The sequence below is a fragment of the Symphalangus syndactylus genome, chromosome X, assembly GCF_028878055.3.
Source record: "Symphalangus syndactylus isolate Jambi chromosome X, NHGRI_mSymSyn1-v2.1_pri, whole genome shotgun sequence".
Taxonomy (NCBI): Eukaryota; Metazoa; Chordata; class Mammalia; order Primates; family Hylobatidae; genus Symphalangus; species Symphalangus syndactylus.
The window spans coordinates 40,398,301-40,415,789 of record NC_072447.2 but is presented as its reverse complement, the minus strand read 5'-3'; the positions used below and the strand labels follow the sequence as shown (position 1 = coordinate 40,415,789).

General features: G+C 42.2%; 1 long non-coding RNA gene and 1 pseudogene across 1 annotated transcript; both read right to left on the bottom strand.

Moving 5' to 3' along the window:
• Positions 1-3,973: 3,973 nt before the first annotated feature.
• On the bottom strand, positions 3,974-4,870 carry LOC129476102 (uncharacterized). The gene is made up of 2 exons (XR_008654886.2): positions 4,741-4,870; positions 3,974-4,254 (listed from the first exon to the last, which is right to left on the bottom strand). It is a non-coding gene; the product is annotated as an uncharacterized lncRNA (long non-coding RNA).
• Positions 4,871-7,998: 3,128 nt separating this feature from the next.
• LOC129475268 (melanoma-associated antigen B6B-like) lies at positions 7,999-9,135 on the bottom strand (annotated as a pseudogene).
• Positions 9,136-17,489: the final 8,354 nt, after the last annotated feature.

Genomic DNA, 17,489 nt, shown 5'->3' with positions numbered 1-17,489 from the left:
CTGTTGATTCCCTGAAGTGCATGGTACTCCTTCCTTTGCTGACCTTAGCCTTCCATCCCCTGCCCACCCCAGGCCAAGGGCCTCAGCTCCTGGCATCATCAAGTAGGAAAGGAGAGCTCACATATACTTGACATCCATGTTCGGGTACTCAGGGAGCTGCAAACAAGAGCTTGATGGGATTCTCCACCTAAGCTTCCTCACCTTGACTGCTGCTAGGGTTTGCTCCTTTTCCCTCAGCTGCTCTGGGTTCACGTACTTTTACTAAGGCCCTCACCTCCCCGAGGCCCTAGAGGCAGAAGTGAGCACACATCTCAGCCTGCCTACTCTGCTCAGTGCCTCCCAAGACTGAAAACAGGGGTCGGGCTTTTTGTGGGAGAAGGCCTGGGGCATGCTTCTGTGGTGGGTGGTTCTCTTACTCTCATTAAGTATTCTCACCTTGACTTCTGCCTGAGCCTAAGACACCTCACTTGCTTGCACTTTTGCTAAGGTGGCCTGCCTAAGGCCACCTCCCTCACCTTTCTGTGACCCTCAGGTGGAAATGAGTCCTACCCATATCCCCAGTGAAAGTGTTCTCAAGGCTCACTGCAGGGGTGACATCTATGGTGCCTTCTCTGTTCTGGAGTGGGTAGTTTCCTCAGTCTCACAGAGGATTCCCAATTTGACTTCTCTTAAAGCCTTACTTCAATGAGAGCCCTTTGCAGCAAGGCCCTGACATCCTTGGCTCCTGTCTCTTTAATGAAAACCTTCCTGGGAAATGCCACACTCCTGAAAAACCTTGAGCAGAATAAGTCTGTGTCCAAGTGGAGTGATGTGAAATGGGGAAGCTGAAGAATAAGGCAGAGGTCCTGGGATAGGAGGTGGCTGTCAGAAAACACACACTAATCTAATTCTCTTCATCACTCAGACTTAATCTTTCACAGTCACTGGCAAATGTTAGGTGTTTAATAAATGACATTTATTTATGATTATTTATGATTATCTTCTTATCTGAGATTTTTTAAAAATCCAGGATATGTCAGAGAAAATGCAATGCTCTCAAACAACACCAAATCAGCCAAAAATTTGCTGTAGCAAGTAAAACTAGATTTTCCCCATTAGGGCATCCATTATTTAATTTGGATGTTGGGGGTTCTTCCGCATCTGGATACAATTCAGATCTTCTAGAATTTTGTTAAGGACTAACTCCTTCAGTGCATCCCAGCTACACTTCCATCCAAACCACCTATATTTTCATTCATTTCTTCCCCACCAAAATCTAGCCCTCCCTTAGAATCTGCCAAATTACACTCAGGATAATCTCGTTAGAATGTCTTTTTCTAGTAGGATCTAGTTCTTTCTTCCAGTTCTAGGTAAAAAGAAAAAAAAATCCAACACAGTGGCTTTTGTGCATCTCACTCTTATTTTGGGGAAACTCCCTGGAGACAGTTTGCATAGAAAACATAGCTTGTACATTGTGTTCTACTGTACTGAGATAAGAGCAAAGGTATCTCCAACTCCTGCCTATTATGAAATTAATTTTGCCCTCAACCTCAAATTCACATGCTCAAGTCCTAACCCCCAGTACCTCAGAATGTGACTCTATTTGGAGATAAGGTCTTTAAACAGGTGATTAGTTAAAATAAGGCCATTAGAGTACTTTTATAAAATCTGACTGGTGTCCTGAAAAGAAGAGGTTAGGACACACTAGGAAACACCAGGGATGCACACACACAAAAGACAACAATGTGAAGAGAAGATCTTGGACTTCCAGCCTCCAGAACTGTGAGAAAATAAACTTCTGTTGTGTAAGCCACTAGTCTAAATGTAAAGATTTCTTTCTGGATTATCTATGATCTCAAAGTGATTCATAAAAGCATGCTTTAGTGGTGTCCTATTTATTGGTGAGGAGGGGATTTCCACATTATGGTTATGTGGTATTCAAACACATGATACTGGGCACTGTACAGATGAGGTCAACAGCAGTTTATTAATCACATATACTCACAGCCCAGGGTAGCAGTATACCACATACCACACAGGGTCACACAAGGGTTGTACTCGGGAACAGAGTGAATGAATAAGGTCTCTGGGAGGCATGATTTGTAGATCAAGAGGGAGAGGTGACCTCTAGTTCTCATAGAAAGATGTGATTGGCTTGTGTGAATAATTCTGAAGGCTGTCAGGGAAAGAAAACATCTGTGCCTGGTTCTCTTAGTAACGACGGTTGTTTGGCTAAGGGACCTAATCTGCAAGTGCATAGTGTAGACCAGAATTTCCAGTTAGGTCATTTGAAAAATCGAAGGCAATATATTGTAGGAGATCGGTCAGGGTGGTGGGGAAAATTGTAGAAAGATGCAAACCTTCTTGGAAAACCAGGGGTTTGCAAAGCTTCAAAAGAAAATTTGGCTGAAGGCAGCTGAGTTCTCTTAAGAGCTTAGGTTAGATAACAAGGGGATGTAAAGAAACTGATCTAGATAAGTTAATTTACTTAGGCCTCGGAACCTGGCCTTTAATCATCCATGCGCAGGACTGCTCTCTCCAGAGGGGCGACCATGTTGATTATCCACAAGTGTGGATAATCATTAAATTATCTCAAAGCCTTTGTCATTAAATCTGTGCTGAATAAATACCCGCAGCACCAGCTTGTCAGGGCCTCAGCTGCTGACTCTTTACAGCACCCTCCTTGGGGTCTGTGCGTGGCTGGTCCCCTAGCCCACTCTTTCACTGGATATCTGTGTCTGAGTGCATTCTTTCATCCATAGTTTGGCCAGGGTCTGCAGGTCAGACCCCGGCAGGTGATGCCCTGTGAGGAATGCTGCAACAAATCATGAAGGAACCCTCCAAAATGAAGGTAAGGAGACTGTGCAGTCAGTAAGTCAGTAAGTCAGTAAATCAGTAAGTCATGGGTGCCTGCTCAGGATTTCCAAGTTCGAGGGAATTGTTCAGGCTAGGGTTTCATCATGGGACAACAGTTATCAGCTCAACAGAAACAGTATATAAAAGTATTGAAACAGCTGCTTAAAGCTAGTGGAGGCTTGGTTTCACAGGCTCAATTAAGGGACCTAATGCAAACTGTTGTATCTCATAACCCATGTTTCCCAGAAGGTATGCTAGACGTAGAGCTCTGGGAACAAGTGGGGAGAAATCTTAAACAACATTGTGTGCAAGGGCAATGGGTCCCAGTAACGTCTTTAACATTATGGGCTTTAGTTAGGGTGGCTTTGGTCCCATTATACACAGAAGAGCCTAAAAAGGGGAGGGAAGAGGAACCGTCACCTACCTTACTGCCTCCTTATCCCTCAGCCCCACTATCACCAGGCCAAAATAACAAAGAGGAAACAGAGGTTTTGCCTGAGCCCCCTCTTCCAAAAGATAGGAAAAAAGACAAGGGATACACTACAGCTATGGGACCCTGTGTTAGGCAAGCGGCATTAGAAGAGGAGCTCTTAGCCTGCCCGGCAGTATATAGTATTAGGCCTTAATTTTGGGCTTTACACTACAGTTTTCCATTAAAGGGTTTTCTCTCTCAACTTTGAGATGCATCATCTGAGGGTTCTGACCTCTGCTTACCAATTTCATAGCCTCATCTAGCACCCCCATGCAGCTAATTTAAAAATTACAACACATTGACTTTCAGTTTCCTAAAACTCAAACTGTCTTGCCTCATGAAATTTATGCTTACTGCTCTCAACTGGAATGCCCCCTTCTCATCGATCCTTTCTACTTTCCTGTAAGTCATAGAGGGTGGCTCAACATTATATGACTGCAGCTTTTAGCCTCAAAGATTCTATGGGCAGAAGCTGGACCTTTATCTGAGCAGCTCCAGTACTGTTACAGAGCCTTCCAAAAAGCAGATACTCAAATGATGTTTGGGGAATATGAGAGAGAGTGAGCAAGAGATCTAACTTATTAAATTTAATTTCTCCTACATTGTTAAGCTAAATATATCAAGGTGTAAATCATTTAATTTTATAAAACAAAAGACTGAAAGGAATGAAGAAAACCAAGATCATGTTTTATTGTTTTTTTCTATTTCATTATCTCAATTATTTTACTGGGGTTTTTTTTGTATTTCCATAAAAATCCCTTTTGGTGATGTTATATCTGCTTGACTGGATGAAAAAAGCTTCAGACTTCAATAGGGTTGAGAGAAGCTGCTGAACTTGGCCCTGAAACAGTCTTGGCCACTGCAGTAGTGCCAGTCTCGGCTGCATCTCTGGCTTGGGCTCTCTTCCTCATCTTGCAAAGCCTCTTCATATTGTGATGAGAAGGCACCTGGAGCAAATATCATTGACCTTATCACTGCTGTCTGAATGCCCATGGTGCTGACTGCTGAGTAGATAATTTTCTGTCCTGGCCTTTCTGGCCTTTCTGGGATCCTCAGTCCTCACTTGGGGTCCTTACATCAGCATATAGGGCCTAGGAGCCCAACTCTCTTCATTTGAATGGTGACTACTGCACCTTCAGACTAAGGATCTCACCTCCCATAGACCTGACATAAAGAGGTGGTTGAGAGCTTCAACTTCACAACCCTGCCCTGGCCCTTCAAGCACTGAAACCAGGGTAGGGCCAGATTCTTTTTTAACTCTTCTATTTAGTGGTAGATGGTTCCTTTAGCACTTGCTTTGTCCTCTGGTAGGGTGTGGAACTTCTCCTTCCCTTGTCCTAAGGCCTATCCCCTCATACTAAAGACAAAACGACCCTGAAACATGCCCTATGGGGAATGTGAGGGTCTTCTCATCTGTTCTCATTTGTTCTTACCTGTCCTCGTTGTCCTAAGGCTGAGAATAACAGTTGAATTCTGTGGTGTTCCCACTCATAGTGTATGTGGTCTCCTCAGTTATTAGCGTACTCACTGTGGCCTCTGGAGAAACCTGGAAATCCTCTAACTGCTGACCTTAACTCACAATCAGACCAACTTCCTTACTTCCTTGTGACATCATACGAGGAAGTATGTCATATCATGTCAACAATGCCCATGTATTCCAGGGCTGCCAGTAAGGGTGGGACTCCGTGTGGTTCTCTTAGTTCTGAGGGTAGAGGGTTTCCTAAGTCCTAACTAGGGACCATCACCTTGACTCATAGCAGGGCCTTGGACTTTTTGTTGACTTGAGGACCCTCCCCTCAGACTAAGCCCTCATATCTCTGAAACCCTTCTTGCAGAAGTCAGCCTGACAGCCCTGCCCAAGGCCTCCCAGGGTTGATGGCAGGGGGAGGTTCTGTGCCACCTCCCTACTATAGGGTCTGTGGTCCCCTCAGTCATCACTCGTGATTTTGCATTTGATTCCTGGCAGGGCATGGAACATCTCCCTCTACTGTCTAAGTCTCAAAACCTTAGAACAAGGTTCCCACTCCTTGAGGTCCCAGAATGAAAACAGGAAATGCCACCTGTCTGTGCCCTCCCAGGGATGACATCAAGATTCAGGCTCCTTGGGGCTATCTCTGTGGAGGGTAAAGGTCTGCCCTCAGTCCTCACTCAGGGTCCTCACCTTGACTCTTTGCAGGCCTTGAATTTCTTCTTTCAACTTTAGGTCACTCATGTAGACTAAGGTTCTTATGTTCCTGAGAACACTGAACAATAAGTGAGAAATAGCCTAACAGTCCTGCTTCAGTCTTCCAGGTCTAAAAGCAGACACAGTCTGATCTCTGTTACTCCATTTACTGTGGGGTGTTTGTTTCTTTAGTTCTCATTCATCAGAGTCTTCATCTTGGTTTCTACACTTTCTATGAGAGGCTTCTGGAGAAATGCCACATCATTCCAAACTCTTCATTAGCTTTCCCTCTGCAAACGTTGCAGAGAATAGGATGTGTCCTAAGGATGATGTGAGATAGGAAATCTGAAGCACAAAGCAGAAAGCCCTGGACAGGTGTGCTTTCAGAGAGAAAAAGAAAAAAGAAAACCATTGCCAATACATACCTTCTTGTCACTAGGCAGACTTAGCTTCTTATGTAACTTCTGTTCAAATACATCTACTTGCTACAGCAAAGAGGCTGAGCCAAATGATTTTGTGAGTCCCTAGTCTTTTGAGGTTTCTGGCATTGACTTTGCAGATAATGATATTGTCAACAAATATCTCTTTCTTTATTCACAACTTGCATTTATTTTGGTATTTTTATTGCTTATTCCTTGGGCTATGTATTCCAAAACAGTTTTTGGGGTTTGAAGTCTTGCTTTGTATCACCTGAGATATATTTTGAAGTAATGAGTAGAAAATAAGTAACACAAGGTCTGCCTGAGGCTGGAAGTGGGACAGTTGTGGACTCTAGAGAAATTCAGAGCCAGGGTCTAGTCTAATTCTGTCACTTGCCAGTTTTGTGAACTTGAGAAAATTGCAAGTTTTTAACCTGCAAGGTCAATTTGATAAACCCCATCTTATCGAATATATATATATATATATACATATATATATATATATATATATTCTATGTAAATCACCTGACATAGTGTTAGGTAAACTTTGGGTCTTTAATGAATGGTAATTATTACCAAACTTAGTTTGACCCAAGATGATGACAATCTTCCCTTACAGAATTTTATTTCCAGAATATATTAGAGAATACTCTAAATAACATAGAAATCCACATCTGCTGAAATGCTGCCCAGCCAGTAAAACTGAGTAGTGTTTCCTCATTAAAGCATCTGTTATTTGGCTGTGGAGTTGTCTTCTTCAGCTGGAGGCAACTCAAAGTTCTTGTTTCGTGTTAGGGACCAAAAACTTCCCAGGTCATTTTTCCATCCAAACTGCCCCTATTTTCATTCACTTCATCACTACCAAAAACCAAACCCTCCCTTAGAGTTTGACAAATTATACTCAAAGTAACCTAATTCAAATGTCTTTTTAATGGAGCAGACTCTGGCTCTCCCAGCCTATGATAGGGGTGATGGTTCTGTGGCTTCTTGGCATTTTGTGTAAAGGAAGTATCACTCATATTGCTCAGATAGTCCCTGGACATCATGTGCCCAGAAGACACAGTTTGTGAACTGGGGCAACTGCACAGGTCTCTTTGCCTTCCTATCCCAGTTGGGGATTTCTTTCTGGTATATGTACAATGTCAAAATAACTTTTAAGACTTGCTTCCCATTTCAGGGACAGCGTCTCAACTCTGAGAGGCACCATCTGAGGGCCTGGCCCATGCTCACCACTCCCACAGCCTCGTCCAGCCCAACCTGCAGCTTCACTTAAATTAACTCCCATGGAGAGACTTGCAGTTTTCTAAGACTCTGAACTACCTTCATCAGGTAATTTACATTTGACTACATTAATGTGAAATCTTCTCTTCCTTATCCCCTCTTTTTACTGTCATTTGTGTCTTAGAGATGGTACCTCATCATCTTCCTTATATGTTAGTTGCTGCTTGACTCTAAAATTCTACAGGCAGAAGTTGGATCTCTTTTTGCTTACCATCACCAGTACTATCAGGGAGCCTTCCAAATAGCAGGTACTCGATTACAGGTTGAGAAACAATAATTAAAAAACAACGAAAACAGTAAGCAGGAAGTCTAATTTGTTATTTATTTTCTCATGCAGTTTGAATAAGCAAAGCAAGTACAGGTTTATATAATTTAATATTACAAGCAATGAGCAAAAAGATTAGGAAAAAACACAAATTAACTACTCTACTTTTGTTTCACTATTTTGTGATCTCAACTATTTTGCTGTGGGGTTCTTTCACATTTCCATGAAAATCCCTATTCCAGTGCCACATTACCTTATTCTGTACTAAAAATAAAATGTTGAAGATCTTTCAATTTGTTTTAAAATAACAAAACTTTTAGTCTTAAACCTGACAAACAGAAATAAATGTGAGATCTATGACATTAAGAAACTTAGATTGTGAAACAATTTAAATCTTCACTTAAAGAACATTTTTAAAATAATAATGAAAGGAAAAGATAAATCTATAAGTTACTCATGTATAACAGGACGAAAGAAAGATACACATCTTGTTCCCTCCAGCCTCTAATGTACTGTACTACTTAAATGGCTCACTACTCTCTTCTAACATAAAGTGAAACTTCTACTTCAGACTTCCGTAGAAGTGGGAGGATCTGTAGGATGTGGCCCCATAAAGTGCCCTGGCCAAGGGAACAGTGCCAGCAATGTGTGCAGCTCTCAGGCTCATTGCTCTCTCTACCTCATCTGTCAAAGCCTCTTCATACAGATTTGGAAAGGAAATGGGGAGAGTGTCATTGATCTCGGCCAAAACTTCCAGGACTCTCATCTTGGTGGTTTCAGCATGGGCTCGTGGACCCCACAGGAACTCATAGCACAGAGGATCACTGTTGTACCCCTGCCAGTACTCCAGGTACCCTTCTTACACCAAATCTTCTGTGACGAACTTACGGGGCTCCCCAAAGATTAAGTGCCTCCTCCCAGCATAGATCCCCACCACATTCAGGAACTTCCAGACTTCCTCTTCAGTGGCACGGTTGCCTTTCATGAAGATCAAACCCAGGAACAACATCAGGAGACCCGTCTTCGGCAGCCCCTTATCATCACTCAGACTTCCTTCACTGGAGAGGCCCAGGTTGCTGACAAGGAGTGTAGGAGTCACCGCCGGATTCCATTTCTTTCAATTCAACACCAAAGACCACCTCCAAGAGCTCAGAGGTTCTCCTGAGGATCTCAGGGAAGTGCTGCTTGTACTTTCTGCTGACAAGCTTCAGCAAGTCGGCCTTCACAATGAACTCTTTCTTCTCCAGCAGGAATTGCACCAACATGCTCAACTTCCTGTTTAGAGGATCTCAGTATGTGCTCTGAATGAAGGCTGCTTCCTGGGAGGTACTTGTGCTTTTCTCATCTTGGCCCTTGGCAGCTACACCAGATCTTGAGCATGAAACACCTGCATCAGGAGAGCCAGTGGGTGAAGCTCCCCGAGACTCCTGAGGAATGGAGGCATCAGGAGACCTGCGGTGAGCACCCCGACAAGCAAGAGAAGAGAAGGAACAGCAAGACTCTTCTTTCTTCTCTGCAGTGGCCTAACTCCCTAGGACCCTTGAGATCCTGGGGCTCACCATGGGTCTCTTGGCATTTCTCACGGGCATGGAGCTTACTCTTCTGACCCCAAGGCATGATGGCTGTGGCCCGTGACAGCAGGTAGGAGTGTGGGCAGGTAAGCTGGCAAGGTTGGCACCCGAACGGGAGAGAGTGGCATCACGTCAACACCTTCAGCAGAGAGCAACCATCTTGGCTTTAACCAGGGCCCCTTCTGCAGGTTTCTGTGGAACAACTGCTCTAGGAACCCACAGGACTCCTGTTCTCCTGGTCAGTTTGTCTCCTTGGAACGAAGGAGGAAGTTAGAGTGAGTTTTAGACTATAACATGACCGCCCACTTTGGGGCTTACTGAGGTGACAGCAGGGGCTCACAGTGGGGGCCCCTGTGATAGGGGTTGGATCCTCTCTGTTTACATTCATTATCATCATAAAAATTGTTGACAAGACACAGAGCCCCACTCCCCTCTGCTGCTCTGAAATTGACACTAGGAATTTTCACAATACTAACGAGGAGGAAATAAAGAAGAACTTCTGCCCAACACTTCACTCTGGGGACACCCAGACCACCTAGGGCTGACAACAGCAAAGACATTTGAGTGTTCTTGCTGTTACAGTGAGAATGGTCCCCACGATAATCAGACTCCACACCCTGACTTTTCCCACAACCTGGAAATCGCCCTCGCTGACCTGCTGCCATCTTCTTACAACCAGGGCCCTACTCTCATGGGGACAAAGTGAGAATGCACCTCAGTCTTGAGAGACCTGCCCGGACCCCCAGGCTGATATCAGGGGCAGAGTTTGGTGTCACGCCATTCTGGGAAATGGAGTCCCCTCAATCTTAAGGAGGGTTCTCTTCTTAACTATGTAGTGCCTGAGATTTCTCTCTCTACTGACCTGAGTCCACCAGCCTTGGACCGAGGCCTTCATGTTCTTCAACCCAACGGAAAAAGTGAATGGACTTTGGGCCTAACAGCCATGCTTGGGGACTCCTCAGGGACCAGCTCAGGAGCGGGTTGGGGCAGGGCTCTGTGGAGGACACAGACCTGGTTGGCTTTGCCACATGCTGAATGTAGAACCCCAAGGCTTCGAGCAAACATGGGCAGTAGCCAGGGAGTGGTTACACAGGCCTTGGGTGAGACCTAGCACTGTGCTGGCTTCAGGTCTGACCCAGTGAAATCATAGTGGTGGTCACAGAGGCACTTGTGTCACTCAACCCGCAGCTTTAAGGTGTCTCAGAATGGAGAGAGGGGAGGGAGAGACATGGGGGGAGAGACATGGGGGGAGAGAGAGAGAGAGAGAGAGACTGACTCTATATGTCTGTGAGAAAGTAAGGGAAGAGAACAAGAGTCTCTGCCTGGTAATTCAGAGAATCCTCTTGGATTGTGTCCAATACCATCAAGGCGATACCTCTGCAAGTCTGCAAGAATCACAAGGTTGGACTTGTGATGCTCCATAAAACAAACAGTTTATAAGAAACAGCTTGTAAGGAGACATTACAATAACTGATGCTACAGAAATTCAAAGGATCATTAGTGGCTCTTATAAGCAACTATATGCCGATACATTTCAAAATCTAGGAGAAATAGAAAAATTCCTAGATACATACAAACTACCGAGTTTCATCCGGGAAGAAATTCAAAGCCTGAGCAGACAAATAACAAGTAACGAGATTGAAGACACAATAAAAAGTTTAGTTGCATGAGATCCTTTCATATAAATATTGAATCCAGTCATGTCAAGGAGCATATGTTTTAGATATAGAGATGTTCTTTGACTTATGATTTTTTTTGGAAAGTAGTCCCATCATAAGTTAAAAATATCAACTGAAAATGCATGTAATACCACTTACAATGGGGTTACATTCTGATAAACCCATTGTAAAACCAAAAAACTCATAAGTTGAACCTCATAAGTCGGAGATGATCTGTAAATATAATTTCTGCTCTTAAAATATAATTTGAAACTTTTTCTGAAGGGAGTCTTTCAAGTTGGTTGAATAGACATAGCCTATACTTAACTTTTAATGTTTTCACCTAGTTATAAAAACAGCAAGTAAACTAGAGGCTAAATAGAGTCAGGCAAGAGGTTGACCAATATTAAAAAAACAACAGCAACAATAAAAACCTAGAGGATGTGTGTTCATTATTAGTATTGTGATGGTTAATTTTACATGTCAACTTGCCTGAGCCATGGAGTGCCCAAATATTTACTCAAACACATTATTCTGGGTGTTTCTGTAGGGCTATTTTTGGACGAGATTAACATTTGAATCAGTAGACTGGGTAAAGCATATTGCCTTCCCCAATGTGTATGGGCCTCATTCAATCAGTTGAAGGCCTGAATGACAAAAACAATAATTTTTCCTTGAATAAGAGAAAATTTCTCCCTCATTACTTCATTCAAGCTGGGCCATCAGTTGCTTCCTGACTTCACACTTGAACTAAACCATAAGTTCTTCCTGGGTCTTGAGCCTGTATGCCGTTAAACTAGAACTACATCGTTGGCACTCCTGGGTCTCCACCATGTTGACTCATCCTGCATATCTTGAACTTTTCATTAGGGTCCATATCAAGCAAGCCTATCTATATCTATGTCTATTGATATATCTATATTACCTATATCTATGTCATCTCTATATATGTTTTCCATATGTATGTATTTATCTATATTTATCTCAATAAATTTTGGCTGCTATAACAGAATACCATAGGTATACCATAGGGTGGTTTTAAACAATAGATAATTATTTCCCACAGTTCTGGAGGCTGGGAAGTACAAAATAGAGGCACTGGCAAATTTGGTTTCTGGTGAAGGCATGCTTCCTTGTTCATAGATGGCCATCTTCTCACTGTCTCCTCACATGAAAGAAGGGACAAAGAAGCGCTCTGGGATTGCTTTTATAAGAGCGCCAATTCCAATCATGAAGGTTCTGCCCTCATGACCTAATCACCTCAATACCCAACCAGCAAATAGAATATCTGTCTATCCATTTATCTACCTATCTATCTATCTACCTTCTATTGGTTCTGTTTCTCTGGAGAACTCTTACTAGTAGAGGTATCTATATCATATTTTGAATATTTATAGCATTTTATAATAAAGTCTATATGTTTCATCTCTTTTGGAAAATCTTGAAAGCTTAAATAATTAATCACAAATTTACATGATCAGAAAAGGAACATTGTTGATATCCCTTTATAACAGTTATTCCAGAGTATAAACTAGTTTATAGAATTTTATACTCTGGAACCAAAAATCAGGTGAGCAATCACAATACCTGGTTTTAAATTCCTATCACTGAAAGGAGCATTGAGGAAGGCAGAAGAGAGAGTCTTGAAACACTGTTACCCCTCACCCAGCCTCTTCCGCCCCCCACACTTCCCCACAGTAGCCATGCAGTGCAGAGGGAGAATCTGTGCACTATGGGGAGAGAACGCAGTGACTGGAGGATTTTACACTGAATTTGGTGCTGCCCTGTTACAGTGAAGTATAAACTGCTGATTTATACTCTCCTACTTATATGTTAATCCATCTATATAAATATATAGGTAAACACACAAACATACATACTTATTACATGTATGTAGGTATGAGTGTGTGTGGCCCATAATCTCTAATGTTCTTCAACTGTTGATTAGCTTGCAGTTTGGGGACATTTACATGCCATAATAATTTAGGTTTTAAATTTGGGTTATACTACTTATACTTCTGGAAAAGAAGAATAAAAGGGGATAGATTTAACAACATACCTAAAACAACTTTAAAAAATAGATAAAAATGACAACATATCTATGTCAATTTTTAATATAGTGGACATCTGGCAACAAAAGACAGTGATTCCTGTGAGACTGAAAAGAAGGTGATCTGTAACTTCCCCAGCTTGCTGCCTTGAGCCTGCAGTGCAGGGAGGGGTAGCTCAGTTGAAACCTGGCCATCTTCTGTTGTTGAGGAGATGAAGCTGACGGTGAGAGGAGGATCCGATGTCTAGAGTTCCTAGCACAAAGTATCTGAGAGGAAAGAGTTTCAGAGAGAATTCCAGCCTACCTAGGGGGGTTCCTGTTCTCACCAGCCAGTGTAAAATCATGTCATGCCCAGAACATGAGAGAGACAGACTAGAGAGAGAGAGAGAGAGTACTCAGAAGGGCTTAATCTCTGTAGTGATGCGAGATTAGTCCTAGATGTATGAAGCTCTGGTCACACCTAAGAAACTTTAAAAGCAAGAATTATCAGGATCATAGCATTTTGAACAAACTTAACTGAGTCACAGAACAAAGTATAAGAATCTATTTAAAAAATAAATATCCAGCACACTTATGCTGTACAAATGTGAGCGAGGCCAAATTCACAATACTTGGCATACGATCTAATTGCCAGACATGCAAAGAAAACGGAGAATATGTCCACTAGGGAAAATATATAGATCAAAACATCATATTGTATCCCATAAATATGCACAATTATCTGTCAATAAAAAATAGATTTTAAAAATCCATGGATTAAAATTCATTGAGAAATGACATAGATAACATAAGCAGACAATGACGTTAAAAGTTCGTGTCTCTTCAATAAATGGTTGTGTGTAAACTAGACATCTATGCAAAAGAATGAAATTAGAACACTATCTCTCGTCATATACAAAAGTCAAATTTAAATGGATGAAAGACTTAAATCTAAGATCTCCAACTATGAAACTACTACAAGTAAACATGGGGAAAACTCTCCAGGACATTGGTCTGGGCACAAATTTCTTGCATAATACCCCATTAGCACAGGTAAGCAAAGCACAAAAAAAACAAAAATGGAAAAATAGGATCACATCAAGTTGAAAAGCTTCTGCACAGAAAATGAAATATTTAAAAGTGAAGAGACAATCCACCGAATTGGAGAAAATATACTCAAACTACCCATCTGACAAACAAATAATAAACAGAATATATAAGGAGCTCAAACATCTCTGTAGGAAAAAATCTAATAATCCCATTAAAAAATGGGCAAAAGATTTGAATGGACATTTCTCAAAGGAAGACAGGCTAATTGCAAGCAGGCATATGAGAAGGTGTTCAGCATCACTGATAAACAGAGAAATGCAAATCAAAACTAGAATGAGATATCATCTCACTCCAGTTAAAATGGCTTATATATAAAAGACAGGTATTAAATGTTGGAGAGGATGTGGGGAAAAGGGAAGGCTCGTACAATCTTGGTAGCAATGTAAATTAGTACAACCACCATGGAGAACAGTTTGGAGTTTCCTCACAAATACTAAAAATTAAGCTACCATATGATCCAACAATCCCACTGCTGGGTGTGTACCTAAAAGAAAGGAAATTAATACATTGAAGATGTATCTGAACTCCTACATTTGTTGCAGCACCGTTTACGATAGCTAAGATTAGGAAGCAACCTAAGTTTCCATCAACAGATGAATGAACAAAGAAAATGTGTTACATATACACAGTGGTGTACTATTCAGACATTAAGAAAGAATGAGATCCTGTCATTGGCAACCACATGGATGGAACTGGAGATCATTATGTTAAGTGAAATAAAGCAGGCACAGAAAGAGAAACATGGCGTGTTCCCACTTATTTGTGGGATCTAAAAATTAAAACAGGCCAGGTACAGTGGCTCATGGCTGTAATCCTGAGACTTGGGGATGCGAAAATGGGTGGATCACCTGAGGTCAGGAGTTTAAGACCAGCCTGGTGAACACGGTGAAACTGTGTCTCTACTGAAAATACAAAAAATTAGCCGGGCGTGGTGGTGCATGCCTATAATTCCAGCTACTCGGGAGGCTGAGGCAGGAAAATCGCTTGAACATGGGAGGTGGAGGTTGCAGTGAGCCAAGATTGTGCCACTGTACTCCAGCCTGGGTGAGAGTGAGACTCTGTCTCAAAAAACTAAAAACAAAAATAAATAAAAATGAAAACAACTGAACTTATGGAGATAGAGAGTAGAAGCATGGTTACCACGGACAGGGAAGGGGAGTGGGAGGAAGGTTGGGATGCTTAATGGGTACAAAAAATAGTTAAAAATAATGAATTAGCCATATTTGCTAGTGCGACAAGGCGACTATGGTCAATAGTACCTTAACTGTACATTTAAGAAAAACTAAGAGTATAACTGGATTGTTTATAACAATCAGACATTAAGAAAGAATGAGATCCTGTCCTTTGCAACCACATGGATGGAAGTGGAGATCATTATGTTAAGTGAAATAAAGCAGGCATAGGAAAAGAAACATGGCATGTTCCCACTTATTTGTGGGATCTAAAAATGAAAACAGGCTTGGTGCGGTGACTGATACCTGTAATCCTGGCACTTTGGGAGTCCGAGGTGGGAGGATCACCTGAGGTCAGGAGTTCAGGACCAGTCTGGCTAACATGGTGAAATCCTGTCTCTACTAAAAATACAAAAAATTAGCCGAGTGTGGCAGCACACACCTGTAGACCCAGCTACTTGGGAAGTCAAAGCTGCAGTCAGCCTAGGTGACAGAAGGACACCATTTCCATGGTAAAGAGCCCACTGGAACCTACTCCTGCAATAACAGCATTTATCCACTCATGAGAGCAAAAACCTCATGGCCTAGTTACTTCCCCCTAAGCCCCATCTCTCAACACTGTTGCATTGGGGATTAAGTTTCCAACACATGCTTTTTGAGGAACACATTAAAACCATATTAGTCAGGAATGACCCTCATAATGCAGGATCCTCTGAGTACTGCTTATTATGATTAATACAATGAAGTATAGAAGTGACTGATGCTTGAGATTCTTTGAAGGTAGCTAGGCAAATAGGTTATTTATTTCCCCTCTTTTTAAACTGGGTGAGGTGCTTGAGGCTAAGCAATGGGTTATACTCTAGTTTCTCACATTTGCTTGAAGGGCTCTTTGGAAAACTTTAACAATATGCTTTGTTAACCTTTTGTGCAAAAAGTCACTTTCTCTCTATCCAATCCTTCTCCCATAGGCCTTTGGATCACCTTAAACGAAAATCTTACACAGAGTGCAAAATCTTATGCATGTACAATATCTCTTTTTCCCCTTCTTGCACATTAGCATTTTCACAGCTGGTCTTTTGGTATATCTGTCTTGTTTTCCTTCCCAGCAGATACCCTTCTTCATGGTTCTTTGTTTAAGGAACTAGAGGCTGTTGGCCTGTGAAATTCTAAGCTGAGCCCTCAAAAATCAATGTTGTGGAGAATTAGTGCCAACAGAAATTCTGGTAAAAGAGAAACCTCGTGGTATTTGGAATGTTGGGAATTTTGAGTGAAGCTGACCTGACAGCTTCAGGTTTTCCAGGACTCAGGAAAAGAACAACAAACTGAGAATATTTTTCTGGAGAACAAACCAAGACATATACCTTCAGAAAAATGAGTTTTCCTTTGTGCATCTGGGGAAGTGAGGCTGACTTTGGATATTGGTAAGGAGTGAGAATAGAAGTAGGCATAAGTCTGAGGTTCTAAACGTAAGAGGCTGAGCAAGAGATTTGGGAAAAATCCTTAGTCTGATTTCTTTAAAGCAGTCTTCGGCTACTCCTACCTGGTGCTGAAAGCTGCCTTGTTGATATATCCTTTTAAAATTTTCAGGCCAGGCTCAGAGGCTTATACCTGTAATCTCAGTACTTTGGTAGGCAGAGGTGGGAGGATTGTTTGAGACCAGAAGTTCAAGACCAGACAGGGCTACAAAGACCCCATCTCTATAGAAAATAAAAAATAAAAATTAGGTGGTCATGGTGGCATCCACCTGTAGTCCTAGCTACTCAAAAGGTCAAGGCAGGAGGGTTACATGAGCCCAGGAGCCTGACGCTGCAGTGAGCCATAATCCTGTCACAGTGCTCCAGCCTGGGCCCACAGAGACCCTGTTTCTAAAACAAACACATAAATAAATAAAATTTTCATCGTGATGTCCCGAGATTGCTCTGGAGGCTAAGAATAATTTCAAAAGTAGAAATATGGCTGGGCAGTGTGGCTTATACCTGTAATCCCAGCACATTGGAAGGCGGAGTTGGGAGGATCCCTTGAGCCCAGGGGTTCAAGACCAGCCTGGGGAACATGACAAAACCCCGTCTCTATTAAAAATGTTTTTTAAAATTATCTAGGCATGGTGGTGTGCATCTGTAGTCCCAGCTACATGGGAGTCTGAGGAGGGAGGATCACTTGAGCCCAGGAAGTTGAAGCCACTGCACTCCAGCCTAGGTGACAGAAAAGAGACCCTGTCTTCAACAACAACAATAACAAAGTAAAAATCCACAGATAAACGGTTGGTTCACTCCCAAACCAAATACTTCTTAAGGGTGACTCAGGCCTGTGTGGAAGACTGTCCCACCCTGGAAGAGGGCTATCACATAAATCTATTCCTTACTGGTTTCTTCATGTCCCACTGGATTTCTGCAGTCCCAGCCACCCAGCCTTGTTCTTTAAAACAGGAAGCCAGATTAGTTGTCGTCTTTGTGTGAACTGGCATTTCAGGGTGAACTTTCAGGAGAGATGGAAAGTAAAAGAAAGGCTCTATC